This window comes from Ornithodoros turicata, chromosome 7 (assembly GCF_037126465.1).
Source record: "Ornithodoros turicata isolate Travis chromosome 7, ASM3712646v1, whole genome shotgun sequence".
Lineage (NCBI taxonomy): Eukaryota > Metazoa > Arthropoda > Arachnida > Ixodida > Argasidae > Ornithodoros > Ornithodoros turicata.
In genome coordinates this window covers 30905271-30925837 of record NC_088207.1, presented here as the reverse complement: position 1 = coordinate 30925837, position 20567 = coordinate 30905271, and the positions used below count along the sequence as shown (strand labels likewise).

The 20567-nt window shown below is 45.9% G+C and overlaps 1 long non-coding RNA gene across 1 annotated transcript in view; it reads left to right on the top strand.

Moving 5' to 3' along the window:
- The window catches only part of LOC135400796 (uncharacterized), a 46874-nt gene that overhangs the window by 10150 nt on the left and 16157 nt on the right, over positions 1-20567 (top strand). Inside the window, exon 2 of the long non-coding RNA XR_010424648.1 lies at positions 18992-19088. This is a non-coding gene — a long non-coding RNA (uncharacterized LOC135400796). The remainder of the gene's footprint in view (positions 1-18991; positions 19089-20567) is intronic.

The following is a 20567-nucleotide window of genomic DNA, read 5'->3' as shown; positions in this document are numbered from 1 at the left end:
CGTCTATTGCGCCAAGCTCGCACACCTCCCCAGCGACTTCCAAGGGTGCGTCATCTCAAGGGACAAACTAACCACTCTCTCACTCACCCCACTTTCACTCTTGCATGTTTTCTCACTCATACACACATTCGTACGACGGGATCGACGCAAGCGGCATGCGTTGAACATGATGGCAATTGATGTTCTGAGGCTGGAACACATAGAAGGGACAAACACATACAAAGCCTCAAGTGCCTAAGAAATTAATGATTAAAGAAGGAAGTTAGTGAATAAATAATTTCCAAAAATGACACAGACGCTTGATCTGTATTCAGAACTAGTCTAGGGTCCCCTAAACTGGTCATTATTTGTTTTTCGTGCCTGACAACCCTGGTATTTAAGAGTACAATAATTCATTTATCTTTGGAAACCATTCCAGTGGTTGTGACCTATAAAGGACCGGCAAATATCCTGAGGGGTTACATAAAGCGACGCGGTGTTCAGAATAACTGAGGGGTATCAACGGCGGCCAAATAAGTATATGCAGCAGCCAGGGTCATTTCCAAATCAACGTGCCAGGTTGCGTGGGCGTACGTCAAACAGATGGCCAGAAATAGAGCGTTTGGATTTTTCCGTTGTGTACACACTGGTTTGAACTGGAACGTTTCACAACGCTGACACCAGGTCCAGAAGCTGAGTCTCTCCATCATCGGAGAAAGTGTTCTTCGCATTCTGTACCGCCGTTCGAGCGTTCCCCAGGCTAAGTTTGCTGACGATCCATAATGATAGCGGTACATCTGTCCAGTTGCTCCTGTGTAGACGTTCGACTACAAACCCCTGTACTATGGGCAGCAAATGAGATTTCACGTACACGTCTTCCATTATATTTTACTAGGGATGTGTCAATCGAATCCGCGAATCTTCGAATCCTGGGCAGCGATTCGTGAATCCGAATCCCAGTGCCCAAAACGGCGAATCGAATCTTTCGAATCCACCAACTAAGTTTGATTGTTTCGTTTTCAAATTGGCGCCTCCGTAGTCCGCCGAAAGCCTCATTGGCCGACGGGTATTTTCTTTTTTGTTTTATTTACGTACATTGCTCTCGACTGAAAGAGTTCATGCAGGAACTGTTGCATTAAAAGTTTAAAAGTAACATGGTTTTACTTTTGATTGGTGCCTAGTTTTATGAAAATAATTCGGACTCGAGAATTTATGTATTTCTTGTAGTCGATGAGAAACATGTTAAATAAATTAAGTTTAAGAAGAACTATATGGGTACATTTTGAAACTGACCTATTATTTAATTTGTTTTTCATTAAACAAAGGTATCATATTCTGCTTCAAAAGAATCTTCAGTAGAAGTTTTTTCCTGATTTTTCAAACTTTTTTAAAGAAAGGATTCGTAAGATTCGTGGATTCGCAGAACCTTCCTTGGATTCAGATTCGGATTTGGATTCCAAAAATTCTGGATTCGTCCCATCTCTATATTTTACTGTCTGCACTGTGGCAGGTTACAACATGAACATCTCGCTGCCGGAGATGTCATCATCTTCCGCATGACTTTCTACCCATGTTGCCCCGGTAAGGCCTACTGAGGTGAAATGAAGGGACAGTAAAGCCAGTTAGCTAGGGAGGTTATGCTAGTTAAGGAGGTTAAGCTAGTGTCCCTTAATTTCATCATATCTCCTGGCTTACGGTCTATCTTCAACACAGCCTACTGAGGTGTTTGTGACAAGTTGGGCCGTTTGCCTCTGAGCCGCCTCTCTACCCGCACACTAAATTAGGCACTCCACCGGATCGATAATATCTGTATATTTCGGGCTCCCGTACGAGAAGGCGTAATCTGGAAGGTTAAACATTTCTGGCAATCTTCTGAGGCGGTTGGTAATGTTGGGCGATCGTCGGCCTCAGGTCCCCGCCACCATTATTCGTATTCCGGGCAATCAGCTAGCCTCGTAGCCCCCGACAGCAAAAGGCCATTTAGGATGTGGTAATGGTGCGAGGTTTTGTGCTTCCTCGATAGGGAAAACTCACGCCGGCGAACGCCAGCAGACCACAGATATTTCGTGTGCGCCAGTGTGATTGCTCTATAGGCCGTTGGCTTTGAGCGCATTAAAACTCGTTGCTGTTCGATACAGGGGCATATGTACTCAATGCGAACTTTTTCATGCAGCTTGCATATGCAGATGGGCAGCTTGCAGTGTGTGGAACTAAATAAACTAATATAGGAAGGAAGGAAATGGTTTAGGTCAGTGTTCGAGGCAAAATTGTGATCCGTCTGAGAGAAACAGGGGAAAGAAAAATGTGCGCCTTTAAACCCTTTATGTACCCGCATTTTGCGACAACCTCATACTTTTAACATAGTTCTCACTATACTAAGCTTTTCTTGCACGCATTATGACAAAATTACTTGGTCCATGTTCATATCTGGCCCACCAACGTCCTGCTCTAAAAGCAGTGCTTTAGCCTTTACCCGCATTAGTGTCGGGGGGCGGGGGGCGGTATGAAGATTTATTAGAGAGAAAAGAAAAGGACAGCAAGACAGAGGTCGGCTTCCTATTAAAGATAATAAAAATAGAAAAATCACACACGCGGTCACACGACCACAAGGCGTTCATAAGGTCCGAAGCGTGGAGCAAGCGGAGGAGCGTAGTGTTGTTGTTGTTGTTGTTGAATATGGGGTGAGGAAGGTTAGCCTTCCTCACCCCTCGCATTTGGATGACCAAAAGAAATTGCCCGGATTTTCACGAACTACATTCTCCTACATCACGGCACCCCGCGGGTGATTATAAGCGATCTTGGCCGCCCTGCTCCAAGAGGTATTCCGGGCTTGCTCTATGGTGCACACTCCCACTTCTGCCTCCACCCTCAGACAAATTGACTTACAGAGCGTTTTATTCACACCCTGGCTGACATGCTGCCTTTGTTACATGTCTGCCAATCACACCAGCTGGGACGCGCCGTCACGTTGGCATACAACTCTACAGAGCAAGCCACGATGGGCTTCAGCCCTTTCCGTCTTGTTTATGACCGCGAGCCCTTGTGCACCACCGACAGTCTCTTCCTTTACACTCCGCAAACCGATTACACGGCCCACCCTTTGCAAACACTACTTCATGTACCGCGAGGAATGTCAACAACTGGCTCGTTTCCGTACACTCTTAGAAATGAACTTCACCACATAGCACGCTCCTAGCAAACCATCATCCCGAATGACAACGTTCTCGCCCCTGATTTGTTGAAAACGGGAGGAGGAGCCTATTTTGTGGCCATTATGCACGGCACAGAATAGGCTCCTCCTCACGTTTTCAGCAAATCTACAGCGAGAACGTTGTCATTCGGGGTGATGGTTGGCTAGGAGCGTGCTATGTGGTGAAGTTCATTTTTAAGAGTGTACTTTTGACCACCAAGCGCTCGCCAAACACCACTATACGATGAGTGTCACCTCCGAGGCTGCATGGTCGCCTGACCAGCCTCGGATACTCCAACATCTCTCTCGCAACATTACTTGGCACACGCAGTAGAGCTATAACTGCAGGCGCTTCTCAACTACCTGCGGGATATCGGTCTCCTAAGCAACCTGGGAAATCGTGGGTGGGACGGCGGAAGATCTTTGGCCTCTGACTCCACATCGCCTGACTCTGACTACCCCAGGAACTATCCACTAAGGAATGATTTACCAAGGAATAGCAAGCCGTCCTTTCTGGCTGACTTTCCCTACTAAAATAAATAGACCCCCCCCCCTTGAATTCCGCATCAGCGACAGCGTATATGGCTCTGGGCACCGATGCGTACCCCGGGGCCCGTGCTCGTTACCTAGGTCCTTACCCCGTCCTTCGACGTACATCAGAGGTTATAAGCCACGACCCGTTGATTCTCTCCTGACTGTCGACATCCCTGCTCTGAAACCGTTCACGTCACCCGCCATCCACCCCTAACCACTCCCCGATTATCCGTCCGCAGGTTGTCTCCTTTTCTCTGGCGGGTGAAGTTGTGAGACGGAATACGTTCAATCGCGATCGTCATCGTATGATCATACCCCGCTCGTTCGCGCTGTCTCTCGCTTCCTCCAGTTCTGGTATCTCAATAAACAGTTCCTCGGTTCCTGTTTCCTTGACACAATATTATTATTATTTCACTGTGGGCCGTGTAATGGTGATAACGGTTATTAATTCTTTTCCATTTAATTTTCTTTTTCTAGGACCAGACGTATGCTACGACCTGAAAATTTGAAATTTGTTGTGTGGTAATGTAAGATTAAAAGCCAACCTGCAAAGCGGCTTGCTTGATAGCGTCCTCGTAATTCTATTTTCTCATGTGGCTGAAATACTAGTACGTCGTTATTATATTCCAGTGCAGACACATAAACCACTCTGTGCGCGACGCTGCTCACCAGCAGAAACGGTGCGCAGCGCGTTACGCCTTTGTTCCTCCTGCTTTCTGAGATCCGTCCGTATGTAATCTCGTTTATGCCAGGCTTCGAATTTTTTACTTCGGCGATTTTGGCATGGATACGCTGACGTCATTATGCCATTAGAACGCGATTTCGGATAAAATAAAATCACCCTCTACATTCGTGCTCGGATAACTTGCCCAATCTCCGTGGGCAACGCGATGAGATGGTGATGAGGCAATTTTTTAGATTACTCGCGCTTCCACTACAGCAAATTAATCTTCGGTGCGTGACTCTAGCCATTACCCGGCATATTAGTGTTGGCTGCTGACACTAATCTGAAATGGCGGCGCTGACTCTAGCCATCGAAACAGAACGTTTCGTTGAATCTTCCATTGTGCGAGTCAATGGTTTCTGCAGTACAACACCGGAACCAACATAGGGATTCTGCCCAAGATTTTCACTGGAGAAGTGCACAGAGCTAAATAACGTGTCAGAGGAGACTGAGAATGGGGAACGTAGTCGAACACCATTTACTGATAGCCTGGAGTGTAATGGTTATTCCTTAAAAGTGCCGTAAGGCAGTACACTCTAACAAAAAAGGAGTCATTTCAATCCTTTTGGGGGCTAAATGTATTGCCACAAAAATTAGTCCCTTCAGAGAGTAAATGCAGGGGAGTAAATGAATGTCACGAAGTGGAGACTGCGTTTCACGCTTTGTACTAAAAGTCCCCAGGTGCATAATCCGTGTGCATGAATGAAAATAATTTGAATTAGGCCGTCAACCGTTATATGTCGAGTGATATAGGCGAAGTGCGTTTCGCTAGAGACGCCACTAGTAATTGTGCTACAGCGCCCCTCTAGGAAAGCGCGCGCATAGTCATGCTGTAGAGTGACGAGGCGAGTGTGTTGTGTTTGCGCTTAGGTATGGCTGAAATCTTCTATGCTGTTTTTTTTTTCTTTTGGCTTGCATGAGTTGACACACTAATAATAATTGGGAAATTTACACGTAAGGGGGTCTGCAGCATGGCTAGCTACATGCTGCACGTGTAGCCAGGTATAGGGCTGCGGACGATTTTGAGCACCTGGGGTGCTCAGCAAAAGCCTACACGCTACTAGCTGAGCTACCGAGACCGGCAGTGCACGAAATGGAAAAATCCATATCATGCAGTGTTCCGCATATTGGGCATCTGTCATACTAACTCCAACTCATACTAACAACTCCTATTTCCTACACTAAAATACTAAACAAAAATATTGCTTTAGCAGAAGGCTAAGCAAATTCATCAGCAGAGAAACACATGTGGGATATGTCGCCCATGTAGGGCACAAGTGTGACCAGAATTCGAGTATTCCGTATATTTACGTATTTTTATTTATATACGTATTATTACTTGTGATATATGGCACGCCAGTTCATCTTCATGTTATCTGCATGTTATCTTTAGTAAATTGAGGTGCCCCACTAAGAAGGGTGGCACGACTGACACGGCGTTCATTGACGGCGGATGATCATTGACTACATGTCTGCACGTGTCCCCGGAAATCCTAGTCGCTGAGAATTACATCGACTTTTTTGCACATGCTTCAGGAAGCCAGAGTTCACAATGATTTAGAAATATGTAGCCTTGGTATAATATGTAGCCTACGATGTGCTCGTCAGTATGCATCAAGAGAGGTCGTGGATATAAGGGCTATTTGCAAAATCGCTCGTCTTGTTACCGACACACTGCATGCAACAGTTCTCTTCGTTGGCACCCACTTTTCACTTGGCTGCAATACGGGTTTAAAAGTTTGTACTCTCCTCACCGTGAAATAAAATGTGCCGCACATTGTAAATGAATGCGTAGCTGAACTTATTCGATTCAATGAATTGTTGTGATCCAACTTTCTCTCCTATCCTTCCCGTGTGGCTTTCGGAGAAACGGGTAATACGAGGCTTTGGATATCATCGCGTATCCATTGTTTGTTTTGTAGCAATAGTTGCCTCTCGACGACCATCGATTAGGACTTTCGTTTTCCATGGCACAACATACGAAGAATTCGACAAACAGAAAATGCAGTAGACGTGACAGCTAACGAGCCAGCGACACATAAGAGAGCTATCGCCGCCGCGACAGCAGATATATGCGCGTCCCCGCCTGAGCGTGGCGCTCGCGTCGCTCCAAAGCTGTAGCGCAGTCCGCCTATAAAGTCTTGCGACATGCATAGGGCACCATTTCGCAAGAAATAACTTCGAACTATTTTTTTCCTCTGTGTGGGTGGAAAATTGCGAAGTTCGCTAAGTTATATAGCCTTATTCCATCAAATTCACGAAGAGCCCTCATTTACGTATAGAATATTGCATTCAGGAGACGATTTGCGAAGTTCAGCGACTATTTACAGTTCTGGGGAGTAAATTTCGGGGTGAGGGAACTAAAATGGGGAGTAATTGCAACCTAGGGGTCTATAGAAGCTCCAATTACTCCTTGTTTTACTCCTTTTTTTTCCTTCGAGAATGCTATTTAGATTTATCTATTCGATGGCCTGAGACCTCAGTACTTCGTCACTCAGTTCCAATTTTGTCCCAATTGAAGCTATTGTTTTTTAGAAAATTAAAATTGACATTTACGGGCAACACTGTGTGCAGTTGCTCATCGACTGCGCATTTCTCGACAAGCACGGCGGCAAAACCACGTGCAGACGACACTGGGTCTAAAACGCAAGAAGTTAGCTACGTGTTGGCTATGTAGCAATCAGGAGCAGCAAGTCAGTTGGGAACATAGATCACTGTTGCTTGAAGAATTGGGGAATATTTCCCACCAGACGTCGCTGTAACTTGCTGCGCTTGTCACGACCTCGCTTCTCCCCCTCGTGTTGACGGCTGTCGTTCGGAGACACAGCTGCATAAGCGCAGATCTGAAAAACTGTAAAAGGTAGTGACTGAAATTCGTGTGGTAAACACCAGAATAGCCGATGGCGATGACGCTGTCCTTTTTAGTGTCACTAGCGATATCGGATATCAGCGGCAGATACGGAACAAGAGGCTTATTCTCGTTGGTGTCGAGGACATCCTGGTTCGTGTGCATGTTGTACACAGTGGCGCTACTGGTAGTAGCGCTATCGTATTCGCCATATTTTCAGTAGCGGAGCAGGGTTTCCATTTCATTTGAAATTGCGAGCTAAAAACATATGCTCGCTACAAATTCGGCCAGCGCGATCTTTTTCTTCGCTACCGTAAAATAGGAAACGTTAGGCAAGACGCAGCTACAGCTCTTTTTATTACATTTATTTACCACTTTAATTTGATTGTAATTTAGAGATAAACTTAATTGGAATCAATTTACAAGGCAAGTTTCGCAGTCTCCACGAGTGAAGCCCATATCGGTAACCGCAGCGCGTGCAGCATCTCTGGAATCATGCGAGACATTGTCGGGCTATATTTCGATAACAAACTCCGCGATTCTGCCTTGTCTTTTATGAGAAGTGGATTTGCCGATAATGGACGCCGCCGTGCACTACCGCGACGAACCCACACGTACTGAACGTACCGCACCATATTGAACGAACGCACGGAGGAGAGAAGTTTCGTTGAATATAGTCCGATGAATATGGTTTGTCGCGTTCGTTCAATACGGTGCACTTCAACCAAAAGCTCTAAAATGGATCTTTTTCACATACGCGTCGTATCCTAGCCGCTCTCCAGCGAACCGCCCTCGGCGCGCGCCTGAACAAAGGCCAAAACCGGTCCGGGGTGGGACCGACGAGCTCGCGCCGCTCGTGCGGTCTCCCCACTGGTCCCCACTTCTTTCATCCCCATTCAGGGCCATCTATAGAACACTGAGATAACCTTGTCCGGCGCACTCAGGGTCATGCGCATGAGCATAAGCAGTTGTGAAAAGGGACTGGAACGTACCGTACCCGGTACCGTCTGTACTCTACTGTCTATACACTAGCGAGTTTAGTATACCGCTACCGGGATCCCGGTAGGCTACGGCGTCTACAGCATCCAATCAACAGATATGATTCTGAGTCACGCATTTTGTCATTGGTTCGGGTAGGCACGGTAACTTGAGGGCGACAATACCAACGGACCGATACGTCGACTGAAAGCCCCAGTCGACTAATCGTCAAGGTGGAATGGCGTTGGTTTACTTGACAATCGAGTGAGACTCCCGCGGTCCCAGAGCACTCGATTGAAGCTTAGGGAAACCTGCTGCAGTTGCCTGACTGGTTTCAGTCGACAGATGTCGTTTTAACTACCTCACCCCAGCGGCTTGTTTTCGCTGTGTCGACTTCTCTTTTAAGTCCATATACGCCGGTTTACATGCAAGCGAGAAATCGACTTATCTCGTCCAGTCGACTTTGTGGGAATCCTACTGCCATCACCAGGCAGGCGAAACCCACCCAGGGGAAGACCCCTCGTTCTGCCTCTGAGGAACGACACTCCAAACAGACATAGGAAATCCAGATACTTTATTACATACCAGTTAGATCCAGAGCCAACAATACAATACCGCGCACAGCCACGCTACCGCCACCAGCCCAGAAGCGCCGTGTCTCTCAGCCGCGTCTTCCAGCCGAGTCCCGTCGACCGTCCCCCAGACATGTGTTCCCATCGCGAGCGCTGCTGCTTCTTTTAAGCCCGAGAGCAACGCCCCCAGTTGATACTCCTCACTCCGGAGAGCAATGCTTATTATCAACGACAGCAGCAGCAGCAGGTGAATCAAAGATAACGCGGACACGTTTCTGGCTATCGCTCCCACAACTTTTACCATCTTCATGTAAACGCACCTACTCATAAACGAGAGGGCGGGGGGTACCATTGCACGAGATGATACCGTTATCGCTCCTGATTTGTGAGAAGCGTGGGGCGTACGCCTTTTTGTGACATTTCATATAACTGTACAAATGTCACAAAAGGGCGTACGTTTCTCGTTTTCAGGAAATTCAGGCAGATAACGATGTCGTACGGGACGAGGGCCGGTTATACAAGCGTGCTGTACTCGCAGACCGCTCTGTCATAACACGTCAGTGACGTCACCAACCGACCATCTGATTTAGGAGCGCAGTACCGTCCAGCGAACTTCATGGTAACTGGTGTTTTGCCATATTGCTTTCGTTCTTCAGGGTGAATGCACAAAACAAGTTTGCACAGAAATGTCTATGTGAAATAAGTTGGATTAAATACTCGCGAGGAGAGCGCAGCTAATTAGCGATTTTGTTTTGTCTTTCTCTCTCCCCCTCTATCACGGAGTAAGGGAATCGTTTTGAGCTGCTAATTAAGGCGACTACCCCGGTATTGATCGGGTAGATTTTATTGCTCGCTTGGCTTCTACGACAGTACGGCGCGCGCGAGCTGATACGCCGGCTGAGACGGTGTATCTATTTTTGAGACTCCGTGTTCGGCTAATAGGTAAAGGAAGATGTGGCCTTAATTGAATTGTAATCACAAGGGGGCGTTTCCGTCGCACGAAGGATAAAGAGGAAACAGGACGTAAACTCAATAGAAGGGAAGAGGACAAGGCGCTTTCTTTTTTTTTCTTTTTTTACAGCGGCGGCTGTTAAGGCCTCAATCTTCTGAAGATATTGTCCCCTATGTTGCATCGCCGAAATACAGAAAAGAAGAAACGAAGAAGAAGACACCCATTGTGGCGCCGAAACACAGAAGGGAAGAAACGACGAAAAAGAAACGCATCGTGGTGGTGTCTATGTACATTTCTCCCAATGCGCCCCTTGCCAAGATACATGCGTTCCTGGCTGAAACTTTCATCAGCGAACGAACCTATCCTGTTACCCTCACTGGTGACTTCAACGTGGACACCAAGCGCAACCGTGTCTTCCTCCAATCGATGCGAGAATTTCTCGTTTTCTACAGGGTGGACGCAAGTAAAGTAGCCCCACATTTATGCACGTATGGCGGTCCCTGCTTACCGCATGAACTTCCGGTGGATGACGCATTTATCCGATGAAGACGAACAAAAAAATCGTAGTAACCAAACTCCATGTAACAAAAGAGTTATCCATGCAATCGTTGCTCTCCGTGCATCCCGATTTTCCTATGCAGAAGTCAATATGGCGGTCACGACAAGGTTGCGTCTAGCTACTGCTAGGCGTACCAGATTTGGTTTTGTTTCTGCGTGAGTGGCACCCCCAGCGGTAGGGCGATGCAACTGTGCTACACTGCCATGTCCCATTGGGAATACACGGAGCGAAGTTCGCGTTGCTGACGATTTTATTGCGCTGAGTTTGGTTACCACGATTTTTTCTCTCGATTTGCACCGCATAAGTGCACCGTCGTGCTACCGCAGGAAGTTTGTACGGTGTGCAGGGAACGCGCTATGTGCGAAAATGTGGGGCTACTTTATCTGCACCCACCCTGAACATCGTGTCACCTACCCAAGAAGCCACCTGCAGAAGGGAGGGGGTCTCGACCACGTCTTTCTGAAGGGCGTGCCTTATGGTGTACTCACTTGTACAGTCTCCACATTCTACAGTAACCATAAGGCACACCTTACGGTTCTTGAACCCTTCAGCCCTGTCGCTGTCGTTGATTTTACATAACTTGCATCATATCTGGCACTTTTATTTTAGTTGCATTGGTATTGGACAGTTGAAATCGCTGAGTGATGCTTGAAGTGAGCGCTGTTCAATGTGTCAAACATCAACTACATTAAAGAACAATTAATATTTCTGAAATGAAGTCCAAGTACTCTCTAGAAGTTGGTGGAGGTGTTGATGAAACTGCTTGCCGTAGGCAGCAAGGCTTAGCAGAACTTCACCGCATAGCACGCTGAGAATCAAGGATAATTCAACATGATGCCATTCTCATTCCCCGTTCTTTGAAAATGGGACGCTACGCCCCTTTGGGACAATTTGAATATATGTGAATTGTTACAAAAAGGCCGCTCTCTTCAGGAATTCTCTTCATCAAATCAGGGGACAGATAATCATATTGTCCTCAATTCTGGCTGCCTTTGCAGCCGGCTCATGCGGGATATGTTGTCTGCGTTTATAGCGGGTGTATAGTACAAATAAATGAGTGTGGTACAGCTGTAGCGGAGCCCGAAGAGAGTTGTCACATTTTTTACTTTCGATATTTCTATGACGAAATTACGTGCTTCAGGCTGCAGGAACTACGGCTGAAGTTGAACCGGATAACTTGGCAACAAATCACACTTATTAAACATGTTGTAGGTAAAAAAAAAAAAAAAAAAGAAATGGTTTAACTGGGCTCTTTTGATCAGTTTTTAGTGTGTCCGGCTGCTGATCCCAAGATCGCGGGCTAGACCCCATCCGAGGACGGCAGGCAACTTGGTGGCAGGGTACAAGTAGCTTGTGAATTCCGTTGGCCGTTGATGTGCAGAAAACGTTCAACTTGGCTCGAGCATGCACGTCACACGGCTGCTTCACGCCAACGTTTGTCGCGTTTCATTGCTACTTCCGTTCGCTCTTTTTTCGTTCTAGGCTGAACCCACATTTATTTATTATTACATTTATTTTATTATTATTACGCTTATGCGGGTACTGTTATAATCGAGATCTTGTTAAACAGAGTAAAAAATTGAATTGAATTGAATTATTACTATTATTATTACTGTTGTTATCAGTGTTTGACTCAAAGTGTTGAGCACGCCACTGACCGTTACCTGCCCACAAGCGTCAAGGCTTAGGCGGGTACTGTTATAATCGAGATCTTGCTAAACAGACTAATAGAATTGAATTGAATTATACTAGGCTGAACCTACACCATACACTGAACTGCACGAAAACGACCAGCGGAATTCGCGATACACTCTTAACTCAGTACCCTTTATTGTAACTTTTAGCAATGTGTAACCTTTATATAGACGTAGATTTCCAAATATCGTAGAGGTTACACGTTCGATACCTCTATTTAGAGGTTAAACACGACTTGTAACGTGACACTGGAGGAGCAATAGAGGTTACTTCAGTGTTCAACGGAAATCCAATCGTCGTAACTTATAAATGTGCCCTTTATAGGAACGTTGTAACTTCTAAACGAATTCCGCGTTTGAATTTCCTTCGTTTGTTTTTCTTGTTTGCAAGGTTTCTGGTTTGCAAGGTAACCTATATGAAAGGTACTGCTCAAAAGTCACTGTGTTCTCGTTCAAGCCGCACATTCAATCATTCAGTACGAGAGTGTCGGATCAGTGTGTGTTACGTTATTGTGTCTCTGCGTCTGTGCGTACTGCGGATCGTGTTCAGAATTGTGAAGAATGCAAAAGGGTCAAGTGACGAAACTTTATCAGGGTATTTCTACGGTATGTTCACTACAAAGTTTACGTGGTTACGTTTTTGCTGGACAGTCTAGGAACACTAATCGCAGCACAGTCTGTCTCTCTAACACGGTTCAACGGTTCAACACAGTGTGTACGTGTACGTCTTACGTCCGTTATTTGCTTAGTCCTTTGTCATCCTTGTGTTTTACTTCTTCGTGTGCTCCTGATAAACCATAGCCGCGTCGCTGATGTGTCATTCTGACATATCAGAAAGGAATAGAAATGTTTCCGCGCACTGGAGAGGAAGTTGCAACAACGTGAGGACTGCAAAGAGTATACTTCCTTGAAACTGAATGTCGTTCACCACAGCTGATGTGTTGGTATCGTGACGTCCTCGCGCTCTTGCCTCAGCTGTAGTTCCAGGTTTGCCAATTAAATAATACATATGCTCCAGTTGCAATTATTTCTTTCTTTCATTTGTTGTGAATGTGAATCTGTACATGTAGTGATCACTCACTTTTCGTCACTGGAAGCCCTTAGATGAATTACGTATAATATAGCTATATGTTCCGAATGACAGTATGCGTTCTGCACTGATGAGAGCTCAATTTGAGCACCATTTGTTCTGTAGCGTCTGTGAAGAGGAGAGCGTCTTAGAGACAGCCATGCCTGGCGAAACTAACTTTTACGTCGGTGTGGCGGTTAGAAGGCAGTGACCTCTATTTATGGTGATCTGTCTAACGTTTATAGAGGGTATTGCCCATAGGTTACAAGGTAACACCTGAAATAGAGGGTAAAAATTTGAAAATTTTTACCCTTTACTAGAAGGGACCAGGTTTAGAGTGTAGATATACGACGTTCTTCTGCGGTGTGCTGTGCGTTGAGATTTCAACGCACGTTAAATAACCCAGAGATGTGCAAAATTAATCCGCAGACCGACCAATGTGGCGTCGCTCATGATCATAGTTGTATCGCGGCGTAAAGCTACGAATATTATTTTAAAACTACCGTAGCCTATAAAGCCAGCTTAGGTGTTAAGTCTGACTAGGGTTGCCACCTTTCAGAGTGAAAAATACCGGCTGAGGAAGAGGAGGTGGAATAGAGGAGAAGGAGGAAAGGCTCGTGGGAAAGGGAAAGTGGGTGAGGAACGTCCTAGCTGGCTCGACATAACCACCAACAGCCTTGCACAACCACTGCTCGTGTCCCCACCGAACACAGGGCTTAATGAATAACAATGATAATAATAACAATGAATAATAATAATAATGAATAACTAAGAAAACGACTGGTGACTGCGGAGTTGGGTCTGTGCTCCAGATTTATTCAAGCTGTAGTGAAATGTTGAAGGGAAAACCCCGTAAAAGCCCTTATGAAAGGTCTTGAGCCACAAATACCGGCAAAAGGCTGCCAGTATCACCTTCCTACCGGCAACCGGCAGAGCGCGCAAATAAGCGGCCGTGCCGGTATAATACCGGCCTGGTGGCAACCCTAAGTCTGACTATGTGTCTTTATAGCGGCGGGCAGGTTGTCAGAGAGGCTGGGGCAATTAACCTCACGTGCGTTTTTGTAGTGTTTATTGTGGACATGTGCCAAATACAACATCTGTTGGTACTGCATACCAAAAACAAAGTAAACTAGGGGGAAAGAACCTGTTATCTTATGACTAGGGCCTGACTTTTTCGGGTTTTATTTTTGGCCAAATTCGGGGGGTAAATATCGGGCGATATTTTTCATTAGAAAATTCGGGTTAAATCCCGTTACGACATATTCTGTCGTCAGGAATTCGGGTGTATTCGGGTGATTTTTTATTGTTTAATAAAAATTTGTCTTAACGTGGAACTAATGTTTAGCAATGTTATCAAACTTTATTTTAATGCACGCTTATGAGTGTGCCACGCGACACGGATGTTTTCGGGTAGATTCGGGTTAAACCCGAATTTTACAGATTTCGTTCGGGGGGTAAATATCGGGCGGATACGGGTTTAACCCTAAAAAGTCAGGCCCTACTTATGACTTACACGTTGCGCAATGTACACGCTTATGTTGTGTTTGTCCCTTCGTATGCTCCAACCTCAGGACAATTATATTCCATCTTATACAGCACTGCCCTCACTGTAGAGTTTTCATGGGCCCTCCGCAAAACTAGACGTTTTTGGTTGCATATATACGCAGTGTACGTGTAAAAGACTGACGAAAATATTACACGGTTCCTAAGGTGTGCTAAGTGCTAAGAGGTATCAATCGCTCTGCCAGTCAGATACGTCGTGACATCTTACCCCGACATAACGCAGGATTTCTTTACCTCACCAGTGGACATAACTACGTGATGCAGAAAAAGCAGTGAAAAGACTTCATAAAGAAAGAATTAATAAATATTACGGTCATGTACTCGTCTTTCAGAGCATTTGTGTGGATTTGTGAACGACAACACCTTTGAAGCCACGCATCCCACTTGAGGGCAGTTCGTGCTATCATGCACGAACAAATGCACCAGCGCGCAACATACATACATACATACATACATACACACACACGCAAACACATACAAACAGACATACAGACATACAGACACACACACACACGCATACATGCATACATGCATACATGCATACATGCATACATGCATACATGCATACATACATACATACATACATGCACATGCATGCACACATACATGCATGCACACATACGTGCATGCACACATACGTGCATGCACACATACATACATGCATGCACACATACGTGCATGCACACATACATACATGCATGCACACATACATACATGCATGCACACATACATACATACGTACGTACATACATACATTAGCCACAGTTGCTTTGCGGCGCTAACATGGAATTTAAAAAACATACATACATACATACACATGTATATACATATAGAGAAATGAGCGGATGCTCCATGGCTGCACGTGAGGTATGTTTAGAAGTCATGCGTGCCACAATCCCAGCTGTGGACGGCCGTTTCGGGCTTGTTGGCTCTCATCGGCACGGCGTAGCCCCACGCTGTCAGATGGGATGGAAAAGGTCCCTTCTGTCAATACAACACATATGTCGTTCTTGAAATATTAAAAGACTTCGAGGAGGAATCGACAACGAGACCGCGCGGACGAAGTTTTTCTCTCCGTACAACAAGGAAGGGATAAAAACAATGAAATCGGACAAATTCTTCCCGAATATTTTCTCTCTGCTGAAAGGAATCTTTCTGGAATCTTCAAATCTAAGAGCACGCCAGAAGTATTTCGTGCTGAAAATACCTCGTTCGCAGATCAGAGGTCTGTATTTTATAACACCAATTCGAGACCACTCCGCATTCCTTCGCATTTTTTTTTAAATTCCTTGTTAGCGCCGCGAAGCAACTGCGGCTATGAGCAGCGTACAGACGTGGACAGATGGAGAGAGGACAGCAGGAAGGAGTGGGGGACAGGGGGTTTAGTGTGCGTCCTGGGCCGACTTCAAGGGGAACTGTGCCGACATTCGTCTGTAAAGTCTTCGGAAAACCCAGGGAAAACCTCAGACAGCACAGCCGGTGACAGGATTCGAACCCGTGTCACCTCCCAGTCTCGGCGTGGTTAGCGATCATCTTAACCAGTATGCCACGGGAGCTGGTCCTCCGCATTTTTTGGTGACAGGAAATGGTACTGTTGTGCCTCATCCTATGATACCACGCGGTGTTTGAGCGAAGGTATGTGGCAAACGCATTAATACCGTGAGATGAGCTTGGCACATTCTAAATTTAGCTGATTATTTTAGCGTACTTAGTGGAACTGAATGACTAATAGAAATAGTCAGCGTCATCCTTTTTCTGCTCTATTAGGTTAATGACGCATAATATTGGCCTTATTACATCCCAACGAATGTGTCGCAGCACCGTAGCACAAGATCGATTGAGCTGGAACCGCATGAAGCGTATTTCAGCACGAAAAACGCGCCGTAATGTGTTTGTAGCAAACCTTCACGCGGCGAACCTGTTTCTAGAGCATGTTAGCAGCCTCTTGATATTTCACGCGGACGGCAGCGGACGGTCGAGGATCGTAGTCAATCACAGCGTAGCGTTCGTAGGAGTTTCCGGTTCCGCAACACGTGGCAACCGCTGTGTTTTGGTTTTGACGCTCTATGCACGTGTTGTATGGTTGTCATGGTAGGCCTCTCAAAAAAGGTTGTCAGACTTCAAGAGAATGAAAAAATAACCGAAGTAGAGGAAAGGCCTTCGCCTATTTACTTTATGTGTTTTATTATGTTTCGCATTAGTTCATACCACACACCTACTTCCAACACAGCGTGCTTTCTCTCTCTCTCTCTCGGCGAGTTCCCCGTTTCACGCTGTGTACATCATCCATGCGAGTTTGTCTCGCGCGTCATCGCTGGTGCGTTTTACGCCCTACAATACGCCCCGTGCGGTTCCAGCTTTACATAGAGTGTTGAACAATTTCTTTTTCTGGGGAATATCAGCTACACTGTTAAAACAGAACTGCACGTCCACAACGCGCTCCTAGTGAGCCTTTACTCCGAATTATACCGTTCTCTGTCGTGGCTATCGTGTCCACCCTTTTTGGACACTTCGCATTTTGAGTTAGCTGTCCAGAAATGTTGCATACCACCTGTTTTCAACAAGTCGGGACACACAACGATATCATTCTGAGTGACGGTTCGTCCCGGGCCGTGTTATGTTGTCAAGTTGTAGGTTTTATCAGTGACGGGCTCTACATATGTACACTCTTAAAAATGGTGGTGGTGGTGGTGATGGTGATGGTGAAAGGGCTTGCCGTTGTCGGCCTCACGTATATCGGCAACGTCACGACTGACGCCCTGGGGAAATGTGCGTCCTGAGCCGACTTCTAGGGGAACTGTGCCGACATATGTCTGAGCGCTGTCGAAACGATAGGGGCATTTACAAATGTACACTACTACACTCTTAAAAATGAACTTCACCGCATAGCACGCTCCTAGCCAACCACAATCTCGAATGATATCGTTATCTGCCCAGGGGGCTTAATCGCTTCATCGTCGTTACGGTCGTTACAAGCTAACGAGTGGCGGGAAATTCAAAAAGGCGGGCGGGAAATTTAAAAAGGTGGGCACGTGATAAAACGTGTGCACGGCGCTCTTCGCGCGATACGTGAAGGCCGTGGTAAACGTCACGCGCGTTGTTTCACGTGCTCACGTTTTTGAATTTCCCGCCACTCGTTAGCTTGTAACGACCGCAACGACGATGAAGCGATTAAGCCCCCTAATTTGTTGAAAACGGGAGGCGTACGCCTTTTTTGTGACACTTATGCGGTTCATAATTGTCACAAAAAAGGCGTACACCTCCCGTTTTCAACGAACCAGGGCAGATAACCATATCATTTGAGATTATGGTTGGCTAGGAGCGTGCTATGCGGTGAAGTTCATTTTTAAGAGTGTAGTACTGTACATTTGTAAATGCCGCTATCGTTTCGACAGCGTATCAAGAAGGCGTCGCCGGCGGAGGAAAGGAACCACGCGCGTTAACTAAAGAGCACAAATTTCTCCTTGCGGAATGAAAGATGCCGTCGCTTTGAAGGTAATACAAAAGGAACGGTATTCACGCATTCGTTCGTGACTTATGCGCGAATCAACTGGACTAGAGTGACGTCGTTGATATTGAGCGGTTCTACGAAGCCGGACAAAGCCGCGATTTACCCTTTCCCTCCTTCTCAATAAGCGCGGCAAAGCGGAGCGACCTGTGTGTGATTGGTCTCCTCAAACGATCTCCCACGATGATTTGGGCATCAGTTGTGCGGAACGGCCTGCCATTTATCTCCTCGTTTGAGGAGACCAATGACAGGCCGCTCGGCATTGATGTCCTCCTTGAGAAGGAGAGACAAGAGAGAAAGCGTCAATTGGCTTTCTTTTTTTTTTCCTAGTGATTCTAAATCACGAACGACACAGCGGATGAATATCGTGTTCCTTATGACATGCAGTCTGGAAAACAACTTTGTTAATGATCGCATTTTACATCGATTTCAGGAACAACAACAACTTTATTTGATGATGATTGGATGGATGAGTGGAGAAGCTAGGACGGAAAGGTTGAGACGAACTCTCTAACTTGAAAGCTACCGTTTGAAGATCGCTAATTAATATAAATTCTACTATAACTACCACTACAGGTGTGCGACTGACAAAAATATACAGTGCTTGATTGGTAGGAGTGTGGTGATGTAGAACACAAAACTTGCTTGTTCCTTTTTTTTTTTTTTTTGTTCTATGCAATCGCGGTGTCATGGAAATAAAGTATTTTGTGGTTTGAACATAGATCGAATCATTGTTATATTAATATTATTAGCTTGTCAGAATACAATTCGATTGATATGACATACTATTGAACACAAATGACTGTCTTGTTTTCTTTTAGCCATCACCCAGTGCAGACGTTGGGAACCTTTACAATACCAAGGGACGCATTTCATCCCCACACTCCCTCGTCGACTTTGTTCCGGGAGCCGCAGAAGGTATTTGAACCCGTTCTAAAATAAGACTAAATTAGCCTGCCGAAGTTATTCATCGTTGTGTGCATAACAACCTGAACATTCGTTTGTAACCATTACTGTTTACTAAGTGTAACTGTTCTGAAAGCTTGCATTTTCGATGACCTTCACAAAATTATGGTAAAAGCGTACGACAAACACCTTTCGTTGATTTTATTGAGAGCGGAAAAGGCAACATAGAGAGAGCGCTTTTGCATGAGGAATTCGGTTGCCGTGCCGCGCCCTCTGCCAGTCAGCTAAGCACCGGGATTCTTGTCGCGCGTTTGGTCAGCGCTGGGCCGCAGGTTCCCGACGCCTGGTCTAGTGCAGTCGCTCTCAGTGCTGCTGTGACTTGTTGCAATTAGTTCTTTGATATTGACCGTCGTTTTGCATCGTTGACTTTTAAGTTTCTCTTCTCACAGAATAACAAAGCCTTGTATAAAAGGTATAAGTACAGGGTGTCCCAGAAAACGTGTCATTGAATTAGAATGAAAACACTACGCCACCTAGAACCTTGCGGTCAACAGCATTTATTCTTAATATGTTTTTGCCACCTCCTGATGCGAATGTCATGTAACGTAAGTTTAATTATATAAATTTTCGCACTGTCCCGGCATGGTCCGTGGTCCAACCTCCTTCCGTCGGACTGACAACGACTGCGCTGAAAAATTCGTCGCGCGCTATGATCCTGGCGCTCCGTAAAGCGTGATGTTCGACTATTTTTCCGATGGGATAGCTCTTCAATATCCCTCTCAATTATCATGAATTTGAGTAAATTCGCACGCTCTGCACATTAGTCGGGTACCTTTACTTGCCAACTTTCCGAGTTCAGTTCGCTCAAATTTACATAATTAGACTTACGTTACGTAACATTCACATCAGGAGGTGGCAAAACCCTGGTAAGAACAAATGCCGTTGACCGCATGATTCTGTGTGGTGTACCTAGTATTTTTTATTATAATTCAATGACACGTTTTCTGGGACACCCTGTATACGTACATTGGCGTAGTCGCGTTACGAAGGAAGAATTTTGGCATGGACACCTTTCCAGCACAGCATGTGATGCTTTCAGACCTTCCAACAATATCTGCCCTGCAGCTGTTTGCTGAGCGACAGCTGGTGTGGATTATCAGTTCAAATGCCATGTACCTTCTCGGAGATCCCTCCTGCGGGCCCCAAGATTCGTTCTTACAAACGACCATGTATTGGAGGAGGCGCAACGTCACAGCGCATGACTGCCAGCGTACGCCGAAAGAGGGCGTGGGCGAAGTGAATGGAACTGCGCACGGTGTCCTCACTGGAATTCCGGATGAGGCCAGACTGGTTTCTTTCATGGTTTACATCGGCAGAGTCCAGTCGTCCCCTCGGGCCACCGTGATTTGAACTTGAACGTGCAGGGGTCGTGCTCTTCTTGCGGCGTAGGCTTTGAGGACGCGGAATTCATTGAAGCGTAGTCGCTAGTCG